The 18,544-nt window shown below is 47.9% G+C and overlaps 1 long non-coding RNA gene across 3 annotated transcripts; it reads left to right on the top strand.

Annotated features, from left to right (window-relative positions):
* The first annotated feature begins 723 nt into the window (after positions 1-723).
* Positions 724-18,055, top strand: LOC149124993 (uncharacterized). 3 transcript variants are annotated; one of them, XR_016211870.1, is made up of 4 exons: positions 724-860; positions 1,044-1,194; positions 8,526-8,669; positions 17,863-18,055. It is a non-coding gene; the product is annotated as an uncharacterized LOC149124993 (long non-coding RNA). The 3 variants fall into 3 exon arrangements; XR_016211869.1 differs by lacking the exon at positions 17,863-18,055 and adding an exon at positions 9,071-9,560; XR_016211871.1 differs by lacking the exon at positions 8,526-8,669.
* The last annotated feature ends 489 nt before the right edge of the window (positions 18,056-18,544 follow it).

Raw genomic sequence — 18,544 nt, forward strand, 5'->3', positions numbered from 1 at the left:
CTTGTCCAAGCCCGCACAGCTAGGCCAACATGCATCATTTGTCTGTCTGTCCCTCCTGGCCAGGGCTTAGAGGTGGCAGAGCTGCAGGGGACACGGTGCTGTCGGGAAGACCTAAGCTAGAGGAGACACGGTTATGTCCTCGGTGATCTCCTTGTGAGATGAGGAATTCTTCATCTTGAAGGTCACCTACTGTCCCATAGCAACCTGCGGCGAAAGTAACCGAGACCTCCGTCTGTCACCTCCTCTGTGGGCTCTCCTCAAGTCATGAGATCACCGGAGTCGCGGCTGGGTATCCGTTTGCCAAGCGGGAAAGAGGTAAGTCCTGGGGACGGAAAGCTGCCGCCCACCTGGCAGTCTTTGCTTGCCTTTGCAGTGCAGGTGATTTTGCTTTGAGAAATGATTCTGCTCTGAGCACAAGGCCAAGGCCATTTCGGTCTCCAGCCTTCCTTCTCCAGGGCCATGAGATGCCAGCAGGCCTGGTCCTCCAGTGTGGAGCCTGGGAGGCAGGGCGCAAAGACCCCTAGGAGAGTGGGGCACCAAGAAGTGGGGTGCAGGCGACTGACAAAGCCTGTCTGCTGTCCACACTGCCGGCTAGCCTTGCTGACCTCCAATCAGGGACCAACACCGCCCGTCGGGCAGGGTCCATGGGCGTCGTTCTGCGGGTCTAATGGGTCTCTGCAGAGGTACCCAGAGGCACGAATCGGTGCTGAGAAGCTCGCGTCTGGCTTCTGGTCTCTCGCTTACCTGTTCCGCCTGGAAGAGGTGCAGGAAACAAACGCTGCGAGTCATTTGGGCAGTGGACTGGAAACTCCAAAGCTATAAACCAGGCTGCCGCTGTCAGGGCACGAAATGCCGTGTTGGTAATTTCAAATAAGTGAAAGGCGTTTGGGGAAGAGAGGAGGGCAGGGGGGAGGGAAGGGGCAGGAGGGGCAGAGAGGCGGAGCCAGGGCGCCCCAGGAAGGAACGTTGCCCTTGGTGTTTGGGTTGGAGCCTGAACTCCAGGCAGACGCTGGCCTTTAGCGAGGCTGTGCTGAACCCCACAGGTGAGGCCGGGCAGAGAGACCTCCCGCGAGATGTCAAATCTGGAGGGAAGCTCAGGACAGAGATTCGTTGCAGCAGAAAAAGAAAGCTTCTACACGCCATTCATCAGTTTCCACCGATGTGATCAACCCAATCCACCCTGTCTGGCATCAGGTAAGGTGGCCCAAGGATCGACTCTTAAAGCCACGGCTCCAGCCACAGGGGGCAGTGCTTCCGAAAGGGGCTTGGCTGTTGCTCCGCCCCCACTCCCAGCAAAGCTGGAGCTGAAGTCCCGCCCACAGTGCCCTTGGCTCACCGTTCAGCACCCCCCGCCCCTTCCCCCTGCTCTCCTTTTGCTCTACAGCCTAATGAGAGGGACTGGAGAAGCCGCTGGAAGTTAGGGGTGTGGACAGGAAGTGAGGCTACCCTCTTAGAGGGGCAGAAGTGCAGAGCCAAGCATTGTCCCCCTCCTCCCCCATTCCCTCCCCCCATCCCCCTGCCCAGGTCTGGTTACCTCCTTCCCGGGTCCCAGGGGGGCTCCCGCGGGAAGGGTCCACTCAGCTCAGTTTAGACCCCTTGCTGCTCTCCCACGCCCCCACAGAGCTTCTTCCAGGTTTGTTGTTCAAACCCAGAACGGTCTCAACTCGCTGTCCTCTGCCTCCGGCTGTCTCGATTCTGCTAAACTCAGAAAGGAGGCGCTGAGGCTTGGGAGCAGCTGGGAGGTGTCTGTGCGTGGTTTCCTCCTATTGTAACATGATGATCTAACGTAAAAGTTCCATCACCCACGATTGCATTTCCCTCTTTTCCAAAACAAACAAACAAACAAACAAACAAAAAACAACTGAGCTCCAGGGAAGCAGCGAGCGTACGTGTGCCTGGGTGTTCCACACCAAAGTTTAGAGATCCCATTGGGTTCTGTTTAGCAGCATCTGGTGTACAACGAAGACCTGGGCGTGGTGACATAGGGCTGCTAAGGCAGCCTGATCAAGAACAAGGGAACCCTGCAGTTCATAAAGAGGTTGCCTACCATGGCATCATCTCAGGCGACCTTCCTTGGGTGGGTTAAAGCGCTGGGGACTTCCGTATCACTCCGGCTCGGGTAGACTCGGCTTCTTTTGGAGATTGCTGTGAGAATCCTGATTTTTGGAAAACTGGCCTATTGGGGGATTAGACCATCATCTCTCTCTTGATTTCTGGGGAGGTCAGATTTTACAAATAAGCGGCTTAGGTTCTGGTTTGGTGTCGCGGATGACTTTGGGCTGGCGTGTAGGAGCCTGGCACAGGAGCTCAGTGCCAACCACTGGCCCTCCACCGATTTTCTTTTTCATAGGAGGCACTTGCGACACCCGGCTATGTCCACACTGTGTGGCACTCCAAGCCAAACACAATTTAAGTCCTTTATTCATTTAAGTAAATGGATTAGCAGGGAAAAAAAACAAAAACAAAACAAAACAAAAAAAAAACCAAAAAACAGATCATCTCCGATGTCTTGGAGTTTGTGCTGTAGTTGAAGAGATGGAAAAAAACTAAACAATTTTTTAAAATTAGTTGGCAGGTAGAGTTATAGACAGTGAGAGATAGACACAGAGAGAAAGGTCTTCCTTCCGTTGGTTCACCCCCCAAATGGCCACTATGGCCGGCGTTGTGCTGATCCGAAGCCAGGAGCCAGGTGTTTCCTCCTGGTCTCCCATGCGGGTGCAGGGCCCAAGCACTTGGGCCATCCTCCACTGCACTCCCGGGCCACAGCAGAGAGCTGGACTGGAAGAGGAGCAACGGGGACTGGAACCTGGGACTGGGATGCCGGCGCCGTAGGCGGAGGATTAACCAAGTAAGCCACGGCGTTGGTCACAACAATTTTTTTTTAAATCAAAGTTATTACCTTCTAGTAAAGAAAGTAAAGCAAGGAACAGGTTGGGAGAGCTACATTAGAGGGATGGGTGTTGTGGCTCAGTCAGTTAAGCTGTTGCCTGGGGCACTCAGATCCCATTTGAGAGTGCCTGGTTCAAGTTCTGGCTACTCCACTTCCAAACTAGCTCCTTGCTAATACACCTGGGAGGCAGAAGAAGGTGATCCAAGTGCTTGGCTTCCTGCCACCCACGTAGGAGACCCAGATGGAGTTCCTCGCTCCTGGCTTTGGCCTGGCCCAGCCCTGGCAGTTGTGGCCATTTGCCGAGTGAGCTAGTGTATGGAATTTCTGACCTCTGTATGTCTCTTCCTTGCTCTCTCTCTGTCACTCTGCTTCCCAAATACTAAATAGGGTGTTCAGGGCCAGCTTCACTACAGTTTGGGGCAGCTGCTGTTTAGATTCTTTCCACCTCTGCTCCCCCTCACCAAGCTCACAGACACTGGGGATGAAGTCGGTAACCCAAAGCTTTGCCTTCCTCAGCCTGTGTCACCAACACAAGACACAAAGACCTCCCAGACATCCAGAGCATGAAGGCCTGGGTCCCACCTACTGCATCAGCAGGAAACTTGGACTTTTCTCATGGTTCCCTCTTAAAAAATGTTCCTGAGACCCATGGGAAACCTTAGACCTGCCCATTAGTCCCTACTCTGCCTTCCCAGTGCCACCTGCCAGGAGAGATACCATGCTGGACTTGCCAGGGCAAACCAGCTTCCCCAATACCTGGGGACAATTTTTAAAAAAGATTTATTTGTTTATTTGGAAGACAGAGTTACAGAGAGAGAAGGGGGCAGAGAGAGAGAGAGAGAGAGAGAACCCACTTGTTCACTCCCCAAATGTCTGCAATGGCCAGACTGGGCCAATCTGAAGCCAGGAGTCAGGAGTTTCTGCTGGATCGCCCACGTGGGAGCAGGGGCTCACGCACTTGGACCATCCTCCGCTGCTTTCCCAGACCATTAGCAGGGAGCTGGTTTGCAAGTGGAGCAGCCCAGACTCGAACCAGTGCCCATATGGGCTGCTGGTGCTGCAGGCAGCAACTTTACCAGCTATGCCACAGCGCTGGCCCCACTTTGGGACAATTTTAACCACAAGGATTATAGTTTTTCCAGGGGCAGAGGGCAGGTCCTTTTGTTACAAGCCAAATGAGGCAGAGGCAGCTCCTGATAGAGTTGTTTTATTGCAATGCACACATAAGCAGAATAAACCAAAACAGGCAAAAGGAATAATGCGAAGATGAGCAAAAGTAGGTAAAAGGAAGCAACTTGGGCATGGAGTGCCTGGAAGGAGCCTAACGCTGTGTACCCAGTGAAGGACATTTTCCAGATGGCCCAGGGAAGAGACCCCTTCGAGGTGGTGCTCACACAGGCCCAGATGCTGGCCAGCCCTCCGCAAAGAAGTCAAGGACTGTTCGTGGCAGCAGAGCCTCCAGTGGCTGATGCCTTTTCAGAACAGCTATTCACAGAGAGCCGAGTCCCTGTGAGGTGCATCTCACCCAGGACAGGCCGAAGGCATGGGCTTTCATGGCCCTAGAGGTGTATTACCTCAGCTGTGTATTTTCCCCTCAGCCTTGGAGGGGAAAGTCCTGGACCCCGTGTGTCTCATTTGCATCTCGGCACACAGTGGTGGATATGGCTGTCAGTCAGCCACGTGTGAGGTAAGGGCCTCCTCGCTATCAGCCAGCCACTTGGCTCAAGTATATATAGCTGATGGCCGGCGCCATGGCTCACTAGGCTAATCCTCCGCCTGCGGCGCTGACACCCCGGGTTCTTGTCCTGGTTGCTCCTTTTCCAGTCCAGCTCTCTGCTGTGGCCTGAGAAGGCAGTGGAGGATGACCCAAGTGCTTTCCTGCATGGGAGACCAGGAAGAAGCACCTGGCTCCTGGCTTTGGATTGATGTAGCGCGCCGGCCGTAGCGACCATTTGGGGGGTGAACCAACGGAAGGAAGACCTTTTTCTCTGTCTCTCTCTCACTGTCCACTCTGCCTGTCAAATATATATATATATATATATATATATATGGCTGGTGTTATAGGAAAAAAGCTCAAAATGGAGTTAGTATTATCAAAGCACAGTCACATTAGTCATAATTAAAATGTCCATTTCCTTAGATTCACAAAAATCGTAACACAGTGAAACACACATCCTAAGATGTACCTGGTCTGGGTTCCCAGATGCTGGACCAGCCATTTGGCCTCCTTTAATTCCTGAGACAGAGTCTTGAGGCTTTGAATCTCTGCCACCATCACTCTCAAGGGGGAGTGCAGCTGGGTGCAGAACTGTGGATGGACAGCTTTTCCTTCAGTGCTGCAAATACTCCTCGCCCGCTCTCACACATTTCCTGATGTTGCTAAGAATTCTGCTGCCACTGCATTGTCGTTCTCTGTCCCTGATGGTCTTTTTGTGTGTCCGTTAACTCGGTGGTGTGGCAGCTGTGCAGCTTCAACACAAAGGCAGCTGGGTGTGGATTATTTTTATTAACACTCTGCTGGACATGGGGCGTGCATTTTCACACCAAGAACTCCACCTTTCCTCCATTCTGGAAGAACCTTAAATATTCTTTTCTTGAATATCATTTTCCCACATTTCCTTTGCTCTTCTGGAATTCCCATTCATCATAAATGAGAACTACTTGGTCCGTGAGGGTAAGTTCTGATGATAGAGTGCTATATCACAAACCATCCCAAAAGATAAGGACTTAATACAGTGGTTTCTCATTAGGTACCATGTGTAGTTCTGGGGATTGATGGACTCAACTGGGTTCTCACTTGGAGTCAGACACCAGATGAAGCTGTGGTTGGGTTGAGCGTCCCAGATGAGTCCAACTCTCCCAAGGTGGCTGGCGGAGTTGATGTTGGCTGTGGTTGGGTGCCCAGCTGTGCACAGTTGGCACACGTGGCTGCCAGTTCTCCATGCGATTGAATAAGTTCTTCTTGTGACTTCATTGGCTCTCGGTGGCTCTGGTTCCTCACTGTCTGACTACCGGCTTCCCAGATGAGTGCTTCAGGGGAAGAGGGTGTACCCAGTCACAGAAGTCCCAGGTGTCACCTTGTTGCATTGTCTTATTCAAACTGGGTACTACAGCGATCCTAGAATCACGGGAGGGGAGACATGCCTCCTGGCAGGAAGAAGTGCTGTGACTGGGAGAGAAGGAATGACCAGTAGTTCTCTTTGGAAGAAAGCTACCATTCCGTGTTTCTTAACTTTTCTGTCCTACCCAGGATTTCTTCATTTCTCTGTGTTGTGAGTTCTGTCTGGGTCCTGTCAGGCAGCTGGACGAAACACAGTCATTGATGTTAATTCTTTCTTTAAGGTTTGTATATTTATTTTCATTTACTTGAAAGGTAGTTGAAAAAATCTAATTCACCCTCCAAGTGCCTGTAACAGCCAGGACTGGGCCAGGTTGAAGCCAAGATCCCGGAACTCCATCCATGTCTTCCATGAGTGGCAGGGACCACAGCGCTTGGGTCATGCATGCATTAGCAGGAAGCTGGATCATAAGCAGAGCAAATAGGACTTGAACCAGCACTCTGGTATGGGATCCCAAGTGATGATTTAACCCATTCCACCACCATGCTGGCCTCTGATGCTAATTCTGAATATGGAATGTTAGAAATACAAATACTCTACCAAGATAGGCTGCATTTATCAATCCAAAAAGTATTCTGTAAAGTCTTATGGTTGACCGTCATTTAATTATGTATTTAAAGATTTAAATTATGCCTTGTGCATGTACACAAATAGGCTCTTAGTAACTTCAGTAATACTTTCCTTAAAGTTGTCATTGTTTACTTCTAATACTTGAAAAGTATTCTCTGGAGTGGACATGACAGGGGAAGTGATGGTAGATGTGACCCCCAGATCCAACATCCGTCAGCCTACTGCCCTCCATATCAGGAGGAGACTGTGTCTTGCCCTTGTTTCCTATCTGTGTCTTGCTCAGGCTGTCTCTGTCCACTGAGGAGCTCTTCCCTGTCTCTGTAGCAGGTGCCTTCCTGACTTACTCTGGTTCCAGATGCGAGTCAGGAGTGCTGACTCTGAGCCCAGTGTCATCCAACTCTGACAGCACAGTGGAGGCGAGGGCACCACAGCATCTTGGTGGCCAGTGGAGTGGCCACCTGGGGGTGTCATTCTACAGACAAGCCTCCCCCAGATACACTGCCAGGAAGCGTATTGAAGAGTCACTGCAAAAGGTATCAGCGTACCTAATCCCAGTCTTACTGACTTATTGACATTTTAATTGAGATTCAAAACATCTCATCTTAAGTGAATGAAGTGATGTGAGAGTCCTTCAAAACCACTTGCCAAAGAGTCACTGGTGAATGAATGAAGACACAGATTTGGGGTGATTGACAAGATGACAACAACAGCAGCAATCCCAAACAGTGGTGACTGTAGGCGTGAGCTCAAAGCCTGCTGTCCAAAGTGCTTTCTCAACATGGAAGTAGTTGATCAACCTTATGAAGCAGACACTTCCTTATCTCCATTGTCATGAGACACGAGAGGTTTTGTGGAAAGGGTGGGGCTGGGACACAGACCCTGGGTGTCTGGCTCCAGCACCAGGTTGGTGCCCTCTAAGGAACGTGCCCAAGTTCGTGCACGGAGACTAACTGAAACCAAATTTGACATCACACTCTGCTCTCAGCCACCATTCTATTCCATTTCCCTAGGATCATTGTCTACCAAGGAAATTTCTATATGTCAGGGGACTCTCCAATTTCAGGCTGTTTCACTTGCCTGATCAATGAATGAGTCAGTTTTCCTCTCTCACAATAGAAAAGGAAGACTCAAGAAATGTTAAAATGGGGCTGATGTGCGGCACAGCAGGTTAGCTGCTGCATGGGACACCCACATCCTGTATCAGAGTGCCTGGGTTCAGTCCAGGCTGCTCTGCTTTTAAACCAGCCTCTCTCTAATGACCCTGGGAGGCAGCAGATGATGGCTCAAGTGCTTGGGCCCCGGTCACCCATGTGACACCCATGCGACACCCATGTGAGTCTGCCTTTGGCCAGACTCAGCCCTTAATGTTGTGAGCATTTGTGGAGTGAACCAGTGGATGAAAGATTTCTCTCTCTCTCTCTCTCTCTGCCTCTCCTTCTCTCTATGTAGCTTTCAAATAAATAAATAAATAAATCTTAAAAAAAAAAGAAATATTAAGTTGAATTATTTGATGTCATGTAGGGGAAACAAAAAGTTCTATTTGATCAAGATTTCTTTTCTTTTCTTTCTTTCTTTCTTTCTTTCTTTCTTTCTTTCTTTCTTTCTTTCGACAGGCAGAGTGGACAGTGAGAGAGAGAGACAGAGAGAGGTCTTCCTTTGCCGTTGGTTCACCCTCCAATGGCCACTGCGGCCGGCACGCTGCGCTGATCCAATGGCAGGAGCCAGGTACTTATCCTGGTCTCCCATGGGGTGCAGGGCCCAAGGACCTGGGCCATCCTCCACTGCACTCCCTGGCCACAGCAGAGAGCTGGCCTGGAAGAGGGGCAACCAGGACAGAATCCGGCGCCCAGACCGGGACTAGAACCCGATGTGCTGGCGCCGCAAGGTGGAGGATTAGCCTAGTGAGCCGCGGTGCTGGCTGATCAAGATTTCTATTCAACCCACAGCCTGGGAAACCAAACCAAAAAGTTTTCTCCAAAAATCACAGTGGAAACCTAGAGCACCGTGAGGACCTGCAAAGCTACAGAGCTCGGTACTTATTGCTGAAACAGGAGCTGGGGGCCGCCTGCTGCACTCTTCTCATTTCACAGGTGAGAAGGGTGTCCTTGTCCCAGTGGTGCCCCTGGTTGGTTGCAGAGCCAGGCCTGGAAGCAAATCACCTGTTCACTGTTCAGCATATCTCCATCTTCCCTGCTCAGCCCCTGGGAAACAGAGGCCAAGAGAGGTCTTCTGGGAGCAGCATTTCAGCTGATTCTCGCCTGGAGACAGGGAGGCAGCCCCTGGAGGGAGAACCTTCCAGGGCTGAGGCCCTTTGAGAAGCACAGGCAGGTTACACAGCATTGCAGGGTGGATCTGTGCTTCAGGATTGGGCCAAGGGAAGCAGAGGGCTCTCCCCAGAGTTGGGGGTCCCATCCCAATCTGTTGGGAACCTGAATAAACAGGAGACAGAGAAAGAAGTTCTTCTCTCTTTTCTTCTCCTGCCCTTGGACAGGCAGTCACCATCAGTCCCTGGATTTCAGGACTTCAGACTCAGAGGGAACTGAACCTTGGGTCTCTGGCTTGTACACAGCAGACCACAGGACTTCTCAGCCCCTGTAACTGTGTGAGTCAATTATTCATCATGAATCTCCTGTATACCACCTGTTGGCCTTATTTTTCTGGAAAAAAAAATCCTGATTAACACAGAGGCAATCTGTTGTGTTGACTGGGACAGTCAGATCAAAATGTCTTGTCAAGTCATTGAGAAAGGTGGTTACAGTACTATGCTATGATCATGGTGTCACGTGTGTTTGGGGGAGGGTGTGGGAAGTCGAGTATAACTGGGTGGAAACCATGACTACAACTGTAAAATTTCCTCAGGAAACTTCTGGGAGGGAAATGGTTAGTCTGGTTATATGGAATTGTGAGATTGTGGGTAATGTGCTTCCTTTCCCCCATTTTTTCTCAAAGGTGCTTCATTGCTTAAATTGAAAACTTGAATGCATAAAAATAAATGATAGTTGATGCTTGAATAAAAAACAATACCTGGGCTTCTACATTAGTCTTGTGATACATTTTTTAATTTAAAAAATTTAAAATAATATATACATATAAATTCTTAAAATAATATATTGAAAAATAGCTAATTTTTTTCTGTTCTCTTAACCAACCCCTGTTTCCATTCTCCTAAGGCAACTATTTCAAGTTCTTGTTGTTTTTTTTCCCTTTTCTGGCTGTCATCACTCAAAATTTAAGTACCATGCATCCATTTCTATTAAGTCATATCTTTTATCTCTCTCCAAATTTTGGGTCAACTTTTATCTGTCCCCAAACATTTTTTAAAGATTTATTTATTTATTTGAAAGTCAGAGTTACACAGAAAGAGGAGAGGATAGATAGAGAAAGAGATGTCTTCCATCTGATGGTTGACTCCCCAGTTGGCTGCAAAGGCTGGAGCTGTGCCAATCCGAAGCCAGGAGCCAGGAGCTTCTTCCGGGCCTCCCACATGAGTGTAGGGGGCCAAGGAGTTGGACCACCCTCTACTGCTTTCCCAGGCCATGGCAGAGAGATGGATCAGAAGTAGAGCAGCGGAGACTTGAACCAGAGTCCATGTGGGATGCTGGCACTTCAGGACATGGCATTAACCTGCTGCACCATAGCGCTGGCCCCAGTCTCCAAGATTTGATTCAACTTTTCCTTCATTCCTACTTTGTTTTACTTTTTTGCCTTCCTTACTTGTTTTAGTGGAGAATAATATTTTCCAAGAAAGAGTACATGCAAAATAAACCTGCATGCTTGAATAAGCCTTTATTCTATGCCCAGACCTGATGGATAATTTGGCTGGGTATAAAACTTTGTTAGGAGATTATTTTTCCTAGTTTGTTTGGGAAGGCATTGCTCCACTGCAACAACAAGAAAAGTCATGAGGTTTTGCTGTAGCTGTTGAAAGCTTGTTAACATTTTCATTCTTAATTTTTATATATGACCTTTCTCCTATCCCATACACAAAAGCCTTCTCTTTTTAAACAAGAATTTTTAATTCTATTTATTTTAATTTTATTTGAAAGGCAGAAAGAGAGAGACAGAGATCTATCTTCTGATTCATTCCCCAATAGTTAGTGCTGTGCCAGGTGGAAACCAGGAGTCCAGAACTCAGTTTGGGTCTTCCGTGGGGGAGGCAGGGACCCAAGTACTTGAATCATCACCTGCTGCCTCCCAGGGTGTGCATCAGCAGGAAGCTGGAGCAGAAACAGAAGATCCTGAACTCAAGCCACACACTCCAATATGGGATGCAGTCATTCCAAGTAGCATCTTCTTTTTTTTTTCCTTAAGATTTATTTTTGTGTTTATTTATTTATTTAATTTTTTTGACAGGCAGAGTGGACAGTGAGAGAGAGAGAGAGAGACAGAGTGAAAGGTCTTCCTTTTCCATTGGTTCACCCCCCAATGGCCACTGTGGCCGGCGTGCTGCAGCCAGCGCACCGTGCTGATCTGAAGCCAGGAGCCAGGTGCTTCTCCTGGTCTCCCATGCAGGTGCAGGGCCCAAGGACCTGGGCCATCCTCCATTGCCTTCTCGGGCCACAGCAGAGAGCTGGACTGGAAGAGGAGCAACCAGGACAGAATCTGGCGCCCCAACTGGGACTAGAACCCAGGGTGCCAGCACTGCAGGTGGAGGATTAACCGGCCTATTTTTGTATTTATTTGAAAGGCAGATTTGCAGAGAGAAAGAGGCGGGGGGAGAGAGAGATCTTTCATTTGCTGGTTCACTCCCCAAATGGTTGCAATGGCAGGGGCTGATCCAGGCAAAAGCCAGAATCCAGGAGCTTTATCCAAGCCTCCCGTGCAGGTGCAGGGGCCCAGGCACTTGGGCCATTCTCTACTACTTTTTCAGGCACATTAGCAGGGAGCTGAATTGGAAGTGTAGCAGCTGGGATGTGAACAGCACCTGTATGGGAAGCCAGAGCTGCAGAGGGTGGCTTACCCCTCCACATAACATCTTAGCCACTGCAGCAAGTGTCTGCCCTGCTCCTCCTCGTTATCTCTGTTATATTGAAATTTCACTCAGTGTGACTTGATGTGAATCTTTTTATTATTCATTTTACTTAGTACTCAAAAGACCTTTGCCAATAAAAGCTTGTGTCCTTAAATTTGGGAAATTTGTGTTACCTCTTTGATAATTTCTCCTTTCCTTGGCTTTTTGTTTTTCTCTTGTGGAAAACCCTATTGCTTATACACTGGACTTCTTGATTGAATTTCATATTTTCTTATCTCTTCTCTGCAGTTTTCCATCATCGTAGTTCTATTTCTTGAAGCGGTTCTTCAAGTTTTAGGATCCACCTTTGTAATGAACTTGTAAGCGGCTGCTATGATAGTTTTAATTTTAAACAGCTGTTTCTTATTCTCTGGGTGCTCCCTTCCCTAGAGTCTGATTCTAAGTGCGTAGATGCAGTGTCCTCTCTCATGTTGCCATATGAATTACACTTTGTTCGCGTAGTTTCCCTATGCTCCTGCCTTGTTTTGATTTCTTCCTTCTTCCTCTCCCCCGCTGTTAGTTTGTTTTGGTGTATGGCTTTCACACTGCGAGCTGTCCTCCAACGGCTGTCAGGACAAAGCCATCTCTTCACATGTAAGGCTGAGGCCCAAGAAATGATGGGAACTTCTGGGTGGGAGGTGCAGGACCTTAGAGAGGTAGATTTCCTTCACAAGGGAGGGAGTGGGGGGGTCTGCTGGTCACTTTGGGGAACCCCCTAAAAGTGAATGTCGTGGGGCTGGTTTACTCCAGAGGTTAGGATGCTGGCTAAGAAGCCTGCAAACAACAACTCAGTGCCTGCATTTTAGTCCTGGCTGTGCTCCTGACTCCGGCTTCCTGTTAATGCAGACCCAGGCGCACTGGGGATGACTCGAGCAGTTGGATTGCTGCTGCCCGTGTGGAGACCTGGACTGAGTTTTCTGCTCACAGTTTTGGCCTGCCTTGGCTGTTGCACGGCACTTGGGGAGTAAGCTAGCAGATAGGAGTGCTTTCCCCGCCCCCCCGAGCCCATTGTATGTGTGTGTGTGTGTGTGTGTTTGCATGCACATGTGTATGTGGGTGTGTCCCAAATAAATAAATATCTTTAAAAAAAAAAAGATATCTTTAGATCGGGCGATGTTGGTGTCAATCTGTCTTCAGAGATAAAACTCCTGACCTGCTCCCTGGCAGTTAGGATGAGAGCAGGAATGATAGACGTGTATGTGTCAGGAGGTAGGACAGTCGTTTAATCCAGCATATTTTCAGCTATGTCTGGTGTCAAAGTCAGACTCTCTTGGCTCACTTTCTGCAGAAAGAAACCTCCAGCCTTGGGACAGAGGAGGCACAGTCACCTGGCGAAGTGTGCTGGAGGAAGGAATCCAGACCTGCCTCCTCTCCACACAGACTTTTCACTGAGCTTTGAGTTCCCAGCGCCAGTGCTCACCTCTGCCTCCTGGGGTCCATGGTACTTCCAGGGTCCTGTACCCCACAGACTTAACAGGAGCTTAGCCAAGGTCAGAAGGCTAAAGCCCAAGTTGGTTCACACTCATCCAAACACTTTAATTGGTTAAAGTATATAGTTTAAGACATCTAATAGTGTACACCTTCTAATAGTATATGTTCAAAGCCTAGCACTAAAATGAGCACCAATGAATACACCATCCAGTTACAACAAAGTAGCACATTACTACTGTCAGTGAATTTCCTCCATGAGGGGTATTTACTGAATCAGTAGATTGATACTTTCCATTAGTTCAGTAACATTTCAGTTCTCTGCTAACTCTTTGTAAGAGCCCATCACACCTTGTCACTTTGTCTCCCAGTTTGCTTAACCTCTGCCTGTGGTTCCCATCTCCTTGTCTCGTTACATTTGCCAAGGATCTCAGCATTTGCCGGCCATCAAGTGTGTCAGAACATCTGGCCTGCTACCTGGCTGCAAGAGGAGGTTCCCACAGGCCCCCCCAGTACCCTCACCGCCACCTGTGTGGCCAGCACCACTAGCCTGTTGTGCTTTTGTGCATCTTAAACATTTTACATTCCCTTTCTATCATCTTAGAGCACTTCCAGGAAAAATTTAGGATTAACAATGTGGGAAGTTAGTTAAGATTCTTTCGGGAATTGTGTAGCACTGGTTGGGAGGTCTAACATTTCTAAGAAAGCACACCTGTACTGGTACTGAAGTCCACTGGAATGATCATCAGTGTGTTTTCGCCAAGGGGAAATTGTTGGACAGTTTCCTAAATGGCATTGCCGGTGTTTTCCTCTGGCATCCTCCGTAGCGAACCATCCCACCAATAGAGGAGCCGTTCTGAGACTTACCTAGCTGAGGATCTTTGCTTCGAAAATAAACATTGGCATCGAAGAGTCAAATTTTAGAAAACAGAAGTATTAGTCATGTTGATTAAGGCACTGAACAACTTCATCTGGTTGGAGGCAAGGAAAGGTCACAAACATTCATGTTAAATCCATTGTTTTGCTTGTCTGCGAAGAAAGATTAAGTTTTCAAATGGCCCCTTCTCCATTCGAGTGACTAGAAAATCGCTACCTCGGTGAATCATTACTCCTGCGAAACTACTGGTTAATGACACAACTTATTGATTTCCCAACCTCGTTGAACTGAATGTCTGCCTATAAGCCCAAGTCCCAGATGTGTGAAATAAGAAAATATTTCACTGCAGGATATCAATGTGGGCCTGTTTTACGTCCAGACTTAGGTCCTGGGCCACACGCACCCTTACCCAGCATTTCCTTTGTGAACTAAGAATCTGCCCTCAAAGGCCGGCCTAGGTCATCCCTCCCCAATAACCAGGTGGGGTCCTTCCTGGCCAGGCTGACTACCCATGGGCAGTGGCCACCGGGGTGAGCCCGCCTCGCTCCGGCAAGCAGTCATCTGTCTTAGAGCACACGCTCTAATTACCCCTCCATTAGCCTGCTCAGCAGGCCTGCACATGTTATTAATGGTCATGAAATTAGCCACTGCCTTTCAGACTTCCAGAGCCAGTCGATGTTTGTCCCTGCGACCCCTCCCAGCACTTCATTTCTTTGTTTGTTTCGCTGCTACATTGAACCTTAACCTTGAATGCAAAACAAAGAGTGTCACCCTACCTCATTTCCTTTGGCTCCCCTATCATCCCCTCACCTGCTTGCCCCCTCATATGTAGGGATAGACCCCGGTACCCTGCCTGGGTGCTAAGCTGTTAACGCATGGGGAGTGCTTGATTATACAAATGTGTCTTTCACCCCGCCTTTCCCCATCCCAAGGATTTTTTTTCCCCCAAATTAAAAATAATTTGTTGCTCCTTATTAGAAAATCAATAAATTTTCAGAGTTGGAAGCATTAGAAAAATGCAAATAAGCAGAAAGAAGAGGAAAATGATCCATACTTGCACCTCCTAGAGGTAAACACTGTTAAACATTCTATGGTCTGATTTTACAGACATTTTTCGACATAAATAGGAAGATATGAAATGATAGCATTACAATAATAATGTTCGCCGTAACTCACATGTATTGGCTTTTTTTTTTTTAAGATTTCTTTATTTGAAAGGCAGAGTTAGAGAGAGAAGGAGAGGCAGAGAGAGAGAGAGAGAGAGAGAGAGACAGTCTTCCATCCACTGGTTCACTCCCTAATTGGCCACAACAGCCAGAGCTGTGCCGATCTGAAGCCAGGAGCCAGGAGCTTCCTCCGGGTCTCCCATGTGGGTGCAGGGGCCCAAGGACTTGGGCATCTTCTGCTGCTTTCCCAGACCATAGCAGAGAGCTAGAATGGAAGTGGAGCAGCCGGGACTTGAACCAGAGCCCATGTGAGACGCCGGCGCTGCAGGCGGCGGCTTTACCCACTACACCACAGCACTCGCCCCATGTATTGACTTTTTACCACTGAACAGACCCTGTTCAGATCAGCATTCCATGAATGAATTCATTCCCTGGCTTGTCTCAAGAGCCCTGGGAGGTAGCTTTCCTTTCTCGTCCCATTTTGCAGATGGGGAAACTAAAACACAGTGAGCTTAAAAATACTGCCCAAAGCCTCACAGCTCAAAGTTCACGTGGCAGAGATTGGGGTGAGCCCAAGTGCACTGGCTCTGGGCTTTGAATGCCCTCCAGAGTCTTGTGTTGAGAACTTAACCCTCATGGCAAGAGGGTCAGGAGTTGTTTAGGCCAGGAAGGAGTTAGTGCTGTCGGAAAGGCCTTGGTGCAGGCCCTTTGGGGGTTTGTGGCTCCAGCCTTCCACCCAGTGGGGACTTGGCAGCCCCTCCCCCACTCTGGGTAGGGGCCAAGTTCAAGGCTCCACCTTGGAAGCAGAATGAATCCTCATCTCCCTATCTGACATTATACCTCAACCTTGGACTTCTCAGCTTCTCAAATTGCAAGAAATACAATTTTTTCTTTACAATTACCCTGTTTGTGAAATTCTGTTATATTAGTATAAAATGAACTAAGACAATTTGATATGGCTATCTAACTTGCTTTATCAATTTAATAAACTGAGTGTCTTCCCATGTTACTCTGAACCCATCACATGATTTTGAGTCATTATAACCGAAGAGAATTCCAATACATAGCTCTGTTGGAATTTCTTTAGCCAGACATTAGGGTGGTTTTCCTCTAATTATTTATACTATTATTTTATTTTATGCTATAATAATCAAGACCTAGATTATTTTAAATTTTTAATTTATTCTAAAGCAGAGACAACAGGCAGATAGAGATCTTCTGGGTCATTCCCCAAATTTCCCACAGCAGCTGGGACTGGGCCAGGCTGCAGCCAGGAGCCCCAAACTCAATCCAGATCTTCTATTATAGTGGCAGGAACCTAACTAGTTGAGTCAGCTCCAGCTGCCTCCTAGGCTGTGCATTATCAGGAAGCCGGAGGCCCAAGTGGGGCTGGGACTCACACCCAGGCACTCCAACATGCACCGAATGACCGCCCGGGGATTAGTTTCAAATGAGATAATTCCTTCAGAAAGATGTCCTTAGGGAAAGCGATAGATAAGCCCATAGCATGAACCTTGTTCAGTGGATTTCAAGCTTGCAAATGAAAACTCGATGCAGTCCTTGGCTCCATCAATTATTTCTAGAAGATAATTGTCTCCTTTTTAAAAATGCTGATAATGTGTGAACACTTTCTGTTGTCAGACCCGTCTTATCTGGGCTGTTGAAGTGCTACCATTTATTCTCAAGTAGTTCAGGCTAAAAAGAAAAAAAAATGAGATTTTGGTTCATCGGAGAGCATGAAGGGAGAAGACTTTGCTGGTTATGCTGCCTTTTATCCTGGTTATGTCCAGTCAAGCAGCAGCTTCCCACCCCGCCCTCTGCCCCCTCTCTCTTTCCTGAGCCCAGACACTCCATCTCTCCCTTCGGCTAGAAACAGCTCATCTGTGGAGTACGTAGAGACTAGCGTAGCTTCCGTCTCACTCCAGTTCTGGGCATACTGTTTTTGTTTTGACTCAGCTGAGTTACTAGCTAGGTGTATATTTGACCTATAAATCAGCTACCACCGAGTCTAGTTTGGATTTTTGGCTGATTGACAGCCAGCCTATGTAAAACGTATCTGTGTTGACCCCTGACTGATAGGGTAGACTAAATCACTCCTACCTTCAGAACAGAGTCATTCCTCCACAAGTTAGGGCATCGACTCCGGTTCCAGGGAAGTCGTTGATGATAGAGACCACGTGCACCTGTTTAATCTTTTATTCCATACAGTAGTGTCTGGGTACTCACGTGTGCAGTTGGAGAGGACCTCTCTGGAGATCTAGGTTCATGTTCAGTTCCACTAGGACAACTAATTAGTAGCTATTGGAGCAAGGCATATGATGAAGTGTTTTGCCTTGCAAACCCTGCATGCATATCTTCTCAGTAACTCTTGGAGACGTGATGAAATTATTCTTAAAGCATGTTAATGTGCATGGAAGAAGTGTCTTTTGAGTTCTCAAGGTATTGCGTCTCAAGTTACCTTAAAAAAAAAGATTCTCTTACTTTGAAAGGTATACAAATTTAATTCCAGGCCACTTTGCAAGGGAGACAGGTGGTATTGTAGATGAAATGGCCTCCCTGCCTCCATTCTGACATACAATTACAGATGATGTTTTCATGTAGATACCCTCCTGTGGGTGACCGTGGATGTGAGTTACCAACTGAGACAATGATCAAGACTGAGGCTATGCACAAGTCCCAACCTACCAACTGTAGCCCTATTCCTTTCCTCCTACTTAAAACATTATGGGGCTGGCGCTGTGGCACAGCGGGTTACCATATGGATACCAGTTCTAATCCCGGCTACTCCTCTTCTGCTCCAGCTCACTGCAATGGCCTGGGAAAGCAATAGAAGATGGACCAAGTCCTTGGGCCCCTGCACCCACGTGGGAGACCCGGAAGAAGCTCCTGGTTCCTGGCTTTGGATGGGCTCAGCTCAAGCCTTTGTGGCCAATTGAGGAACGAACCAGCAGGTGGAAGACCCTTCTCTCTGTCTTTCCCTTTCATTGTCTGTAACTTTACCTCTCAAATAAATAAATCTTTAAAAAAGAAAAAAGAAAGAAAACACTATGGCTAAGACATACTTCCAAACAACCACAATAGAACTGTATGATAGCAGCACAGGAGTAGGCAAGCTGAAAACCAGCACAGACTTCAAACCCTCTGTCCGTGGACAAATGGCAAATAATAGAGCTACTTCCCAAACCAGCAGGAAGAAGTTGGATCAGTTAGTGGACGACATTGGGAAAACTGACTCACGGTGCTAAAAAATTCAGTTGAGTTCGTACCTCTCAACAGAGGCATGATAAATTCCAAATGGATTAAGGACATACATCTGAAAAAAAATACAAATCTTTCCAGAGATTATGTGGATGATCTTTGTGGTTCAGGACAAACTTCTTCATCAAGGCTCAAAACATAAACCAAAGGAGAAAAGGGATGGGAGTTGACAACCTCAGAACCAGAGATCGCAGTTCAAAACAGTGAATCTACTTGACAGACAGC

The sequence above is a fragment of the Oryctolagus cuniculus genome, chromosome 8, assembly GCF_051225735.1.
Source record: "Oryctolagus cuniculus isolate XC-2025 breed Fujian yellow rabbit chromosome 8, ASM5122573v1, whole genome shotgun sequence".
NCBI classification, from domain to species: Eukaryota; Metazoa; Chordata; class Mammalia; order Lagomorpha; family Leporidae; genus Oryctolagus; species Oryctolagus cuniculus.